Source organism: Poromitra crassiceps (assembly GCF_964638095.1).
Source record: "Poromitra crassiceps genome assembly, chromosome: 30".
In the NCBI taxonomy this organism is placed as follows: Eukaryota; Metazoa; Chordata; class Actinopteri; order Beryciformes; family Melamphaidae; genus Poromitra; species Poromitra crassiceps.
Window position 1 is genome coordinate 627,501 of NC_139652.1, and position 14,423 is coordinate 641,923.

General features: G+C 43.8%; 1 protein-coding gene across 6 annotated transcripts in view; it reads left to right on the top strand.

Moving 5' to 3' along the window:
* Window positions 1-139: 139 nt before the first annotated feature.
* The window catches only part of LOC310800312 (midkine-B-like), a 32,567-nt gene continuing 18,283 nt past the window's right edge, over window positions 140-14,423 (top strand). For 2 of the 6 annotated variants that reach the window (XM_083662897.1, XM_083662903.1), the window contains exons 1-2: window positions 154-489; window positions 9,806-9,883. The gene's annotated coding sequence lies outside the window, so the exon portion shown is untranslated. Of the gene's footprint in view, window positions 490-9,802; window positions 9,884-14,423 lie in introns of all 6 variants that reach the window. The other 4 variants (XM_083662899.1, XM_083662898.1, XM_083662895.1 and 1 more) reach the window with 4 other exon arrangements.

Here is a 14,423-nt window from a genome sequence, read left to right on the forward strand (position 1 = left end):
AATGCAGTGTTTTCTATGTAAAAAGAGAAGAAAAGAAAAAGTAATCCTCACGGACTCAGGTAGACCTGTCGCGCCGCACATACGTCATGACGTATCGGCGCGACAGGTGGTTACTTCAAAACAAACTGAAGCAGCATGGTGGAGGCTGAAGCCAGGAGAAGAGAAATATGCGTTCAAAAGCTGGAGGTATTCATGCCATTAATTTTGAGTTTGTCTTGGTCAAAGAGGCAAATAACATTATTGTCCTTTGTAAACTATGTGCGAGCAGCTTGGCAGATGCTACCTATTTGCACTGTTGACTCGCCCTCATATCGATGCATGATAGCCTAGATAAAATAGCCACGAAGAATAATGTCAAGCTGCCACAGAGAAAGACGTTTGCTGGCTACCTCGAGAGAGAATATGCGGGGATGGAGGCTAAATTGAAGGCGACGCTGGGTGAGGTAGATTTGGCTGTAACAGCTCACTGGATTAACAGATCCACTTTGGGTAAGTGTTCTACACTTTGTATACTTTGACCTTATGGTCAAAGCCTTCTGACTATCATCACTTTTCTTACAGCAACGAAGCTTGAAACGTTTGCATTGAGGCTGTGTTGTTTCATTACCACAGTAACAGCATGTTTCTTTACACTTACGTTATCATAGACTGTATCTCTGACTATCATTTCACGTATTTTCCCCGTGTGAAGCTAGCCACTCTCAACACACTACTTCCTGTTCTTTCTAACCGAATTTCAAAGTAAAACGCCTTTGGCGTTTCTTTTAACATAATACCAAAGCGAAAATAATTAATACAGTGACATGCTAGACATGTAACAACTTAAGTGTAAGGTATTTTGGGGTAAAAAAGTTTACTTAAAGTAACTATAACGTAACTAGTAACGTAATTAGTTACTTTTTGAAAAAGTAATCAGTACAGTAACTTGTATTACTTTTTTAAGGAGTAATCAGTAATCAGTAACTAATTACTTTTCCAGAGTAACTTGCCCAACACTGCAGGGTTCACTGGGTGGACGTTGGGCGTGTCCAGACTTTGGTTCGTTGCTGCTCACTGATGTTGGCATTATTTGTCGTTTAACAGGCTCAACTTCAACTTCATTGTGTCCCTGAAGGGAAATTGTTTTGCAGCAAGAACAATACATAAAAGTATACAGTACAATAATGGGGAGGGAGGTGGGCTGAATACAGTGCACTAGAACGCCAACAACTAGTCCAACCTTCACATAGTGCAATATCATAACAACAACTAAAAAAATGTACAAGACAGATCAAATTGACAGTACTGGAATGTGTCCATAAAGTGCATGCTCGTCATCATTATCTAGACACAACAACAAACCTTTTGTGAGTAGCCTAAGGCAGAGGTTCTCAAATGTTTTTCAGCCAAGGACCCCTTACAAGATAGAAAATATACCGGGGACCCCCTCATTCTGATTTGTGATTTTTGGCTAAGCTTAATTGTTTCCACGGTAATGTGCTTGACTTTTAATTTGATAGGTTTGTTATTAGAATGTAATCCATGAACCTTTTTAGTTTTAAAGCATAAACTATTTTCGTTGAACTATGAAGATTTTGCAAAAAAATATATATATATCTATTTTTTATTACATTACATTTACATTACGTCATTTAGCAGACGCTTTTGTTTTGTACAAAGCGACTTACAATATCACAATTTGTCAACAATCCAGAAAACCACTATGCAACACAATCAATGACAGCCAAGATATTTTGATAGACTAGCACCATGTAGGAAGTAGTTTGAGAAGGAATAAGTAACATGTAGCTTTTTTCTTTTAATAATTTTTTTTTCCTTTTTTTTTTTTACCTGAAATCTTTTCGCGGACCCCCTGGCAAAGTGCCACGGACCCCCATTTGAGAACCACTGGCCTAAGGACTCGCTAGCTCCTCCCCTGGCCGGTATTCACAAGATAAATGGCTGTGGGGGTAAAGGAGTGTTTATACCTATTACTCTTAACTCATTCTCTGCCAAAGACGTACCCGGACGTACTTTTAACAATGGCGTTCTGTGCCAAAGACGTACTCGGACGTACTTTCATGTTTTGGCTGTTTACATTACATCAGACACTTTCCCAGCCTGTGACATTGTTTCAAGTCAAACTGATAAAAGGAACCCGCTAGTTTAGTATTTATGGGTGGCGCCTGTGGTCGAAACAGAGTCCGATCCAGAGTTCTCGGCTGGTGACGATGGCGAGGAAGGCGCCAGCGTTTTTGTTATTGCTCCACGACGGAGCGCCATTGCGACGAAGGCTCCCCTTCACAGCGTTCTGGTCTGACACAGATGAATCGGAGGAGGAGAAATGAGTGCCACTTGGAGAGAGCGATGACGATGGTAAAAAGTAGCCTATTTTTTGTATCGCGTTTGAGATGAAATGATCACACACACAACATTCGAGTATAATTGTCACGCATTGTTTATAACTTATGCCGCCGGCATGACTCGCTTCACGTTTCCTCTTGCCAGCTCTCCCTCAAGGGAGAGCTCCCTTCACACTCAAGGGAGGGGGAATCACATGGATACGTCAAACGCGTCAAACCGCGTCACACACCCGTCCCCAGCAACCAAGGCGAAACATGTGTCACATAAACATTTCAAAGTTTACAGCACTAACGTAGCTATTGTGTGATCTTCTGTGCTAACGTTAGTTATGAGAGGTAACGTGACAGCAGGTAACGTTACAGCACTCGTTATTCCTGTGTGTGTGTGTGTGTGTGTGTGTGTGTGTGTGTGTGTGTGTGTGTGTGAGAGAGAGAGAGAGAGTGTGTGAGTGTGACCACATAAGGGTTCGTTCCATTTGTTTATGCTTTTATCAAGCTAAGCTAAAAATCCACATGGCAACTGTAAAATACATTCTCTTATTTTTTATTTTTTATTTATTTATTTGGGAAAACAAATACTGTATATGTCTGATGTGTCACTGAGGCAAAAAATAAAAGGCTCAAAAGAGAGTTCTGCTTGAAACGGTGTCCTTCACTAAAAACCTATTTTTCTCATATTTCTGTCCAAAGGAGGGCATTTCTAGTGAAAACAAGCTAACTTCCACTGCTTGTAACTAAACAAGGAAACATGGGAGAGTTTCAGTTTTTTACAAGGGGTACGAAGAGAGTCTCTGCCTTATTGTGAGATATGTTGTGTAATTTTATTCCTAGCACAGAATATTCTGTGGGTCCTGGAAGATCAGGAAATATGCTCAAAATCCTGGCACTGGGAGCACACAGACCGAAATGACCCTGGCAGAGAATGAGTTAATAGGGGGTAATCTGTACATGTGCCAGAAGGAGTAATTGCATGAATTACTGTTTCCAGATTTCTAGCGGATAAGAATGACATAATTTTTGAAAATGTTCTTTGGAAAAAACATGATTTGACAACGGAATTTATATGCTGGTCGAGATGGTTGTCAAATATGATACAGAGATTTCTACAAGAGTTAGTAATGTTAGATGAGAAGGGGCCAAGATGGGAGGAAATGTAATTCTGCGATGAGTCTCGAGCTATGACGATGAAATTTGATGCCATCCAGTTGTTGATATCTGCAATGCACGTGACATGTGGAGGTTATTTAATTGATTGGCATCATTAGAGTCAAAGGAGAGATAAAGCTGTGTGTCATCGGCATAGAAATGGTAACTGATATTATATTTTTTAATGAGGTGAATGTATAGGAATGGGAGCTGTTGGGTGGCTCTGGTCTTCCTTCGAACAGCTCAGACAGCATGCTGGACTCCTATAATCTTACTAACTGCTCACTTTCACTATCTTGGATAGTGAGTTTGTGGCCTTGTCGCTGAGGTGCCCATACTAACAAATGAAAGAAAACATAAGAACAGACTCAATGTAAGATCTATAAAATAGGATCATAAGGGTCTTGTCGACATGAAACAATTTTTGGAGGCAGAACAGACGTTGGCCGCCCTCCTCCTCTGCTTCCCTTCAGCACCTGGTGATGTGTAGCAGCAACATCACAAGTGGCCACTTGGGGAGGATTCGAACGCACTTGCCTTTAAAGTAATACACAATAAGTGATGCGTTTTACGTCTCAGGTTTTTACGGAGGTTTTCACTGGGGTCACCTGGGGGAAAAACAGCTTTGAAATCCGTACCCGTGAGCTCGGATTTGTACATTGATACACCAGTGATGTCATTCGTGCACAAATTACATCACAGGTCCGCAACTGAACTCAAATCAATAACTGTCAAACTAAATGAATGGCTTCAAAACTGTTTACAGTTTTCTGATATACTACTGATGTAATGATACAAAGCTTTTTAAATCCTGAAGAATCTCAGAAGGTTGACTGGAGTTCTGAGAGAGGAATGTGGCAGCGGGGACGAGGGGAGGTTAAACTGACAGAGGGGGGGATGGAGAGGGGAGAGGACCTGAAGGAGGCCACCCTGCTCCCTTTCCAAGCTGCAGCCTCCAACAATGGCCTCCATCCATGACTGATCCATTAGAGCGCAGGGAGGGAAGATCTTCTGCTTAGCCGCTCTGTTTGCCAAAGAGGAGAAGCCCAGAGCACCATAGCTGGGGAGGGAGGGACACCCTAGGAGTACAAACTAGACTACAGTGGCACTGTCTTGATGGCTCTTGGAGTAGTGGCTCAGAAGACTCGAGTGCAACGTCTCAGGTTTGAATCCAGGACTTTTATCACAAGTCAACCCCTCTCTGTGTCTCTTTACTTATTATTCTCTAATAAAGACAAACATGCCAAAATAATATACAGTAAATAGACTGAGAGCAGTGGTGAAATGTAACTAAGTGCATTTACTCAAGTATATACAATTCAGAGGTACTTGTACTTTACTTGAGTATTTCCAATTTATCCTACTTTACACTTCCACCCCATTACATTTCTGAGGGAAATATTGTACCTTTTACTCCACTATATGTATTTGACAGCTTTAGTTACTTTGCTGTTTTAGATTATTAATACAAATTATAAATCAACTAATACATTATATATTCTCATAGGTTAAGCTACCCAGCAGTAGTAATAATAATAATAATAATTATTATATAAAAAAAGAATGAATGAATAACCTAAAATGGGCCATTCTGCATAATGACTACTTTTACTTTGCTACTTAAGTATATTTTTATGCTTAGCCTACTTTTGTACTTTGACATAACATTTTGAACGCAGGACTTTTACTTGTAACAATCTCTTTTACACTATGGCATTGCTACTTTTACTTAAAGTCAAAGTTGTGAATGCTTCTTTCAGTGGACTGTTGCACTGCAGCAGAACTTCAGAACTCTCCACACTGTAACTGACTGAGTGAATTTTGACCCAGGCTGCCTGTTGCCTCGGTGACGGAGGAAACAGGCGTAGCTCCCCCCCACCCCACACACACACACACACACCCACACACACACACACCCACACACGCACACACCTGTCTGCAGGTGACCTCCGCCCTACATGCAGCACACAGGGACAGCTTGTCGGATCAGCAAATATTAGCTCAGTTCAGTTCATTCACAAATCAGTCAAAACACAGGTGCAATAATATGAGACATAATGGAGGTATGTGAAATGGGACACAAAAATATATGTTTACTAGCATGTCTAGATTTTGAAAGTGCCCTAACCCTAAACCTATATAGTATAATTTACAACCTAAAACACCTAAAACTATGATTACAAGACATCTTAGTAAGACTAACCAAAGACATCTAAGACTAACCTAAGGGACCTAAGACTAACCTAAGGCACCTAAGACTAACCCAAGACCCTAAAAAGTACTAGGCTACTAGATGGTCCTAAGAGATGTATCAGTCTAAACTTTGATTAAATACAGTAGGTAAGATAGAATAAATAGAGATATATGATTAAATACAGTAGGTAAGATAGAATAAATAGAGATATATGATTAAATACAGTAGGTAAGATAGAATAAATAGAGATATATGGCAAGTGGAAATAACAGTACAAAGAAGTCCCCAGCTTTTCTGGTATGTTGCCTCCCAATTGACACACCTGTAGCAGGGCCGGCGCCAGAATGAAATGACTGAGGGGGCGGTTATAACTGGGGAGGGGGCAGATTTTGCAGAAACAGCAGCCGCAACATGTCAGGTACAAACATTGCCTAACTGGCCTTTATAGATGAACTATTCTTAACACGTTCACTGCCATTGACGAGATATCTCGGCTTACAGAATCCAACGGTTCACTGCCAATGACGAGTTATCTCGGCTTAAAAAAAAAAAAAAAATTTTGACGGTGGGACGTGGATCAACGCTCCCCACGTCTCCTATAAAAATATTGGAGCCGGCGAACATGTACAACCCATTCCACGGACCCACTAAGTGGCGACAGACAAGGATTTAGCAGCACTACGCAAGAAGAAGAACTCAGCATTTCTCAGTGGCGATAAGGAAACATACAAATCTGCAAAATATGAACTACGGTCTGCTATCAGGAAGGCCAAATCAAATCACTCAATAAAACTGGAAGAACAATTCAAAGACAACGACTCCAGAGCAGTCTGGAAAAACCTCCAACAGATAACAAATTACAAAACACGGGCCCCCCCAGCTACAGATGAGGACCCCGACCTCCCCGATAAACTAAATAAATTCTATGCTAGGTTTGATCCCGACACTTCCCCCTGCCCCCCTCCTCAGCCCCCCCTCCTCTCTCCCCCCTTCATCATCCAGGAGGACAAAGTGAGGGCCATCTTCAAAAAAAGCAATAAAAGGAAAGCAGCAGGACCCGACCATCTATCCCCCGCAGTGCTCAACTACTGTGCTGACCAGCTCGCCCCCGTATTCACTGACATATACAACTCATCCCTAATTCAATGCTCAGTCCCACAGTGCTTTAAGCAGTCCACCATTATCCCAGTCCCCAAATCCACCAAAATAACCTGCCTCAATGACTACAGGCCCATAGCCCTCACATCAGTAGCCATGAAGGCATTCGAGCACCTGGTCCTGGACTACCTCAAATCCACCACATCATCCCAATTGGACCCATATCAATTTGCCTACCGTGCCAACAGGTCAGTAGAGGATGCCATCAGTTTGGCACTCCATCACACACTCCTGCACTTAGAAACCCCTAACACATATGCACGCATTTTGTTCATTGACTTCAGTTCAGCCTTCAACACCATCTCCCCCAACAAACTATTCTCCAAATTACAGGACATGAACATCAACCCAGCCATAAACTACTGGATCCATGACTTCCTAAGCAACAGAACCCAAACAGTCAAAGTAAACAACCACTCATCCCGCTCCCTGTCCCTCAGCATTGGCGCCCCTCAAGGTTGTGTCCTCTCCTCCTGGTTCTTCTCCCTCTACACAAACCTACTCACTTCCCTGGTCAGTTCAGTCATGCTGTTCAAATACGCAGACGACACCACCATCCTAGGCCTCATCTCTGACAACGATGAATCTTCATACCGGCGTGAGGTGGACAGGGCAGTGGAGTGGTGCTCAAACAACAACCTCCTGCTCAACACCTCCAAAACTACAGAAATAACAATTGACTTCAGGACTGCAAAAAAGACACTCAAACTCCCACTAATAATCTCTGACCAACCCATAACCCCAACTGACTCATTCAAATTCCTCGGCACACACATAAACAATAACCTAAAATGGGACACCAACATCACCTCCATCACGAAAAAGGCTCAACAGCGACTGTACTTCCTCAGACAACTGAGGAAGTACAGGGTCAAACGCCACCTGCTGGTCCGCTTCTATACTGCAATAATCCAGAGCATCCTCACCTCATCCATCACAGTCTGGTTCGGCACAGCCAACAAATCCCTTATAAACAAACTTCAACGCATCATCAAAAAGGCCTCCAAAATCATTGGTTGTGACCTCCCCTCCCTGGACTCCATCTTCACCTCCCGTACCGTCACCCGTGCAGGCAAAATTGCCAAGGACCCCTCCCACCCAGCACACCATCTGTTCCAGCCTCTACCCTCAGGCAGACGCTTCAGGTCCATCCACCCCAAAACCACCCGCTTCAAGGACAGCTTTTTCCCAACAGCCATACGAACCCTGAACTCTATCGGACCCCCACTTCCTCTCCCCCCTTAGGCCTCACACCCTCTAAACACCTGTTGGACTGTTTGACATGTTTGTGTGCTGTATTTATGTATTTATTGTTGGGAAGAGGGGTTAAATGTTAAATGTTAATTGTTAAATGTTAAATGTATTCATGTATGTCCTGTCTTTTGCAGAGCTTCACAGTAAACTGTACTGAAACTAAATACCACCAACCTGGTTGTGTGGCAATAAAAGTATCTTGTATCTTGTATCTTGTAGTGCTCTCCACACTAGCAAAAGCAGAGCCAAAACTGTAGGAGAACGCGCGAGGAAACCATTCTCTACTGTAAAATGGATTGGCGAAAACGCTTTCACTTTCGCGCATTATCGCGCTGGGAGCTGGCGGTGGGGGATTCCAAAAATAGACTGGGTGGAAAACACACTTTGAAACACGCAGCATAAAGCCTAGAATCGCACAAAGCTTCATCAAAGCTCTCAAACCCAAGACACAAGTGAGCCCTATCCACACTCGCTGCCAGGGAGGGAGGCTGCTCAAACTCGCAGCAGCAGCAGAACACTCGCTTGTCACAAACGCTGCTGAAAGCCACCAGACACGCCCACGGAGGGAGGAGTTTGAAGGAGAGGGCGTTCAGAACTATATTGTTTAGATGTCTGATCTCTCACTGATGCCAAAAATAAATGGTTAAAGTGACTGTTCTGCCTGTTTGATTGAATTTCACAAAACTGCGATTATCTCAGCTTTCAGTCTCAGACGATGAAACCATGCTGTACTCAACGGCTAATATCTACATAACTACTAACTCTACAAACTAACTCTTTTAGACAGAGAAAGCACACATTCTATTAGTACTTTTGTGAACTTTGTGTTCACAAAGTCAAAGCAGAAAATAATCCTCGGCTCTTGTAAAATGAGCCAGAATCCTCAAAAAAAACCTCTGGCAGAACCTACCTACAGTAAAAAAAAAAAAAGGCTGGCAGTGAATGTGTTAAAGAGGGAAAAAAAAGAAAAAAAAATTAAGTGAGGGGGCAGAAAATTGAACTGAGGGTGCAAAGCCCCCTGGCGCCCCCTCGATAGGGCTCCCTGAGGGGGTTCCAGGGGGTCCCCAGCAAACATTTAATTTACAAGACATTAATGCAATCAGATAATGCTGCCCAAAAAAAAGGACATATTTCACCAGCCACCGTCAGCATGAGTGTGTGTTGTGGCCGCATGCATGTGTTGTAGTGTTCGTGTGACAACAAAGACGGGCTTCCGTCTGAAATCGTGTTTTTTATTCTTCAAACAGAAACGGACAAAACGAAGACAACATGAAACACTGGCTGAGCTTATATACTTGCTCTCTACCTCAGAAATGCAATAATGCATAAGAATAATACGTTAATAATAATGACTGTTCTGATCACTGCTATCTCTCTACAGACAGTCATGGAGTTCTGGACAAAGACAAAGATATTCCCCTCATCAAATGGGGGTCTGTGGCCCTAATATATATATATATATATATATATATATATATATATATATATATATAATGTGGTCTAAATTATTGGTCCTTGTCTTAATTTTTTTAAAGTTGAGAATCACTGGATTAAGTGTGAGTTTGTGATGTCATGCTGAGGCTGTCCGTGTGTGTGTGTGTGTGTGTGTGTGTGTGTGTGTGTGTGTGTGTGTGTGTGTGTGTGTGTGTGTGTGTGTGTGTGTGTGCGCGTGCTTGTGCGTGTGTGCGTACATGCGTGCATGCGTCAGTAGCAGCAGCTGTAGGCAGCCAGGCAGCGACAGAAGGCAAGAACTCCACTCCTCGACTGACTGCTCCCCTGAGCCCAGAAAGTAAGTTTCCATTTGATATCTTTTGATATTGAGGCATGCCTAGTTTGCCTGCAGGCTGTTTATTTTCAATTATAAAGGATATCATTAATAGAAGCATTTGCGACGATCTCTCCATGCTAACTAAAGGATCCTTCAGTGGCTGCTTTATTTTGTGAGATGATGAATTTGTATTTCACACAGAAAGCTCTCCTGGGAAGCAGTCAGTACTGGAGGTATAGCCCAGGGGTTCTCAATGGGGATCTGGGGACCACCAAGTCTGCTTGAGGGGGTTCCAGGGGTCCCCTGCAAACTGATAATGTTAATTTCACCATTATTTAATTTACAAGAAATTAATACAATCAGAGAATGTAGAAGACTTATTATTTTGATCGGAGTTTCACTGATATTCTCTGCGTGTTCAAAATCATATCTGACAATAAGAAATATTCTCAGATTTGGGTCCAAGAGAGAAAATATCATCAAATGGGGGGTCCATGGCTCTAATGTTGACTAAATTAGGGGTCCTTAATTTGATATGATAGTTTGAGAACAACTGGTATAACCTATGTGTAATACTGTTTGTCATTAATTGAGTTTACATGCGGTCCAATTGGGAAATTAATTGATGGCAGATGTTTTGGACTCAAAACTTCCTATTCAGCCGCTGTGTAATCATTCATAGTTATGAGTTGAAAGTGTTAAACTGAAGGTGCTGAGAAACAATTACAACTATGTTTTCTTGATCAAAATTTTAAATGTTTTTAACCCACTAATAATGACTAACTAGTATGTTAAGGAAAAGCCCCACAGATTATTATTTTTCTGTTAGAGGTAGAAACACAATGTGGCTACACATGGAAAAAAAATCATCTGGTAGACAAAGTTGATTTTCTTTTAAAATGCAAAACAAAAACCTTTCAATTCACTTGATTTAAGAACAACTTCTGCTGTGGTCTCATACTTTGACCCATTTGAAAAATGTCAGCTCAGCTACTACTTTAAGTGCAATAAAGATCAAATTCCGCTGTGGACGTGAATGGGTTGATTGAGTTTGACATGCAGTGCAATAGGGAAATCTCTTGATGGTAGATCTGCAGATGTTTTGGCCTCTGGCCACTTTAAATTAAAACATTCCTATTCTCGACACTGTAAACATTCATAGTTATGAAGAGTTGAAAGTTAAACTGAAGCAGGACTCACGTCATGCTGGGTGTCAGTGAGCAGCGGACTCACGTCATGCTGGGTGTCAGTGAGCAGCGGACTCACGTCATGCTGGGTGTCAGTGAGCAGCGGACTCACGTCATGCTGGGTGTCAGTGAGCAACAGACTCACATCATGCTGGGTGTCAGTGAGCAGCAGACTCACGTCATGCTGGGTGTCAGTGAGCAACAGACTCACATCATGCTGGGTGTCAGTGAGCAACAGACTCACGTCATGCTGGGTGTCAGTGAGCAGCAGACTCACGTCATGCTGGGTGTCAGTGAGCAGCGGACTCACGTCATGCTGGGTGTCAGTGAGCAACAGACTCACATCATGCTGGGTGTCAGTGAGCAACAGACTCACGTCATGCTGGGTGTCAGTGAGCAGCAGACTCACGTCATGCTGGGTGTCAGTGAGCAGCAGACTCACGTCATGCTGGGTGTCAGTGAGCAGCAGACTCACGTCATGCTGGGTGTCAGTGAGCAGCGGACTCACGTCATGCTGGGTGTCAGTGAGCAGCGGACTCACGTCATGCTGGGTGTCAGTGAGCAGCAGACTCACGTCATGCTGGGTGTCAGTGAGCAGCGGACTCACGTCATGCTGGGTGTCAGTGAGCAGCGGACTCACGTCATGCGTCATGCTGGGTGTCAGTGAGCAGCAGACTCACGTCATGCTGGGTGTCAGTGAGCAGCAGACTCACGTCATGCTGGGTGTCAGTGAGCAGCAGACTCACGTCATGCTGGGTGTCAGTGAGCAGCAGACTCACGTCATGCTGGGTGTCAGTGAGCAGCAGACTCACGTCATGCTGGGTGTCAGTGAGCAGCAGACTCACGTCATGCTGGGTGTCAGTGAGCAGCAGACTCACGTCATGCTGGGTGTCAGTGAGCAGCAGACTCACGTCATGCTGGGTGTCAGTGAGCAGCAGACTCACGTCATGCTGGGTGTCAGTGAGCAGCGGACTCACGTCATGCTGGGTGTCAGTGAGCAGCAGACTCATGTCATGCTGGGTGTCAGTGAGCAGCAGACTCACGTCATGCTGGGTGTCAGTGAGCAGCAGACTCACGTCATGCTGGGTGTCAGTGAGCAGCAGACTCACGTCATGCTGGGTGTCAGTGAGCAGCAGACTCATGTCATGCTGGGTGTCAGTGAGCAGCAGACTCACGTCATGCTGGGTGTCAGTGAGCAGCAGACTCACGTCATGCTGGGTGTCAGTGAGCAGCAGACTCACGTCATGCTGGGTGTCAGTGAGCAGCGGACTCACGTCATGCTGGGTGTCAGTGAGCAGCAGACTCACGTCATGCTGGGTGTCAGTGAGCAGCGGACTCACGTCATGCTGGGTGTCAGTGAGCAGTGTCAGTGAGCAGTGGAAGCCATCAAGCTTTTATTTCATTACAATTAAAGCAAAAATGTTTTTTATGTAATAAATCAGTTCAGGGAGTTGAATACTACTGACACCACTGAAGCCGATGAAACAGAACAATATTACAGCTATATCTGTGCTGTTTTCTTGATCCAAATTGACAATTTCTTTGTGTTGTTTTGAAGTCAGAAATGAGCTGAGTAAATATTTGTTTGATGTTTTTGTGTGTGCTGTGTATGTGTGCTGACCTGGGTCAAGAAAGCTGTTACAGCTTCCTCACTTCCTCATGCCAGGAAGGTTTTCTCAGAAGGCAGCATGCACGATATTGGATTTTTTTTTACGATATCCGACATGCCGATATCTCCAACTCTTTTGGCCAATTGCCGATGCTGATACCAATGTGCACATTCTAACTGTGCGTTCACACGAAGGCAAAAAAAAGCTTGCGAATTATTCCCCAAAGTTAAAAAATTTCAACTCAAGCGGAAATTGCATCATTTGCACCGCAAAAATTCGCATCACTTGCCTCATTTGCACCGCCCAGGGCAAAATCACATCTACATTACTCACACGTTTGCATTGACTTTGTATGTAATCGGCGCGATTTGCAAAAATCGCGCCGGTGTGGACGCTACCGATACCGATAACGATATCGGATAGATAGATAGATAGATACTTTATTAATCCCCATGGGAAAATTCAGGTGTGCAGCAGCTCATGAAGTCTGATAAAACATATAAAGACAGATTAACGACAAGACACACTAAAAGAAAAGAATAAAGTATACACAGGTATTAAAAACCAAAGTTACCTTAAAATGAGTTACTTAAAAAAACAGATAAGAAGTCTGCAGTCCAGTAGTGTAGTAAAATTATAAAATTGCACGAGCGTGCAGTTTGTTAGCATCTGTTTGTCGCTTTGTTTAGGACGCGCTCCACATCAGGATTTTAAAGCCCCTGTGTTGCTGTGAAAACGGACTTAGGGGACTCACGGCCGGGTCGCTGTGAGAACTGACTCAAGGGACTCATGCGATTTTGTTTCATGTTTGCCCTCCGGAAGCAGAGCTCGCCCTCGGATACAGGAGGAAGCTCTCTAGATGTTGTTTCTTCGTTCTTGAACCAAGGGGAGCATCCCACCCCTTTTCCTCATGCTAAGATTCTATTGTTTTCTAATGCAAATAAGTTTCTATTCACGGCGGCCTGGGCCGGGCGGGGGGGTGCAGCTCCCAAGATGTGGCATGGAATCTGTGTTAGGGCTTTAGAGAAATGAAACCAGGCTAGAAGAGGCTTTGTTTTGGGCCAATGAATCAGTATTCTTTTGAGGGCAACTCGAAAGGGCTCTTTGAGCCGCTGCTTGGCCTCTCCCCCCCCCCCTCCTCATTGATGCGGGACAGACTGGAGCCCTGCTGAGAGCCCGCTCTGCCTCATAAAAGGCCCCAGGCAGGAGGAGCAGAGGAGCAGGGTTCGCCCCGCCAGCTGACATGTGAAAGAGGGCCATCGCTTTAATGGAGGGCGCCTGAAAGAGACTCTGTCATTTCTCAGTACAATAGAGAGAGAGAGAGAGAGAGAGAGAGAGAGAGAGAGAGAGAGAGAGAGAGAGAGAGAGAGAGAGAGAGAGAGAGAGAGAGAGAGAGAGAGAGAGAGAGAGAGAGAGAGAGAGAGAGAGAGAGAGAGAGAGAGAGAGAGAGAGAGAGAGAGAGAGAGAGCTTTCTGGGTTAGTGACTCCTGTAGGCAGAGACACACATTTCATTTCTCCTCCTCGGAGCTGCTGGCTGCTGTTCATAACCACGCACAATAAAAATATGTGTGTGATGTGAATGGGAACAATATCCGAATACATTAGCCTACTTCTATAATCCTAATGGAGGTACAGACTGCTGCAACCACAATAGTCAGATTAGTTGGCTTAAGCATTCTGAGATTTGGGGACCAAGCTAAAAAGGGAGCAGATTTGATTTGGACTCAATTTGGACCATCTGTGCACAAGCAGACCTACAGTAGG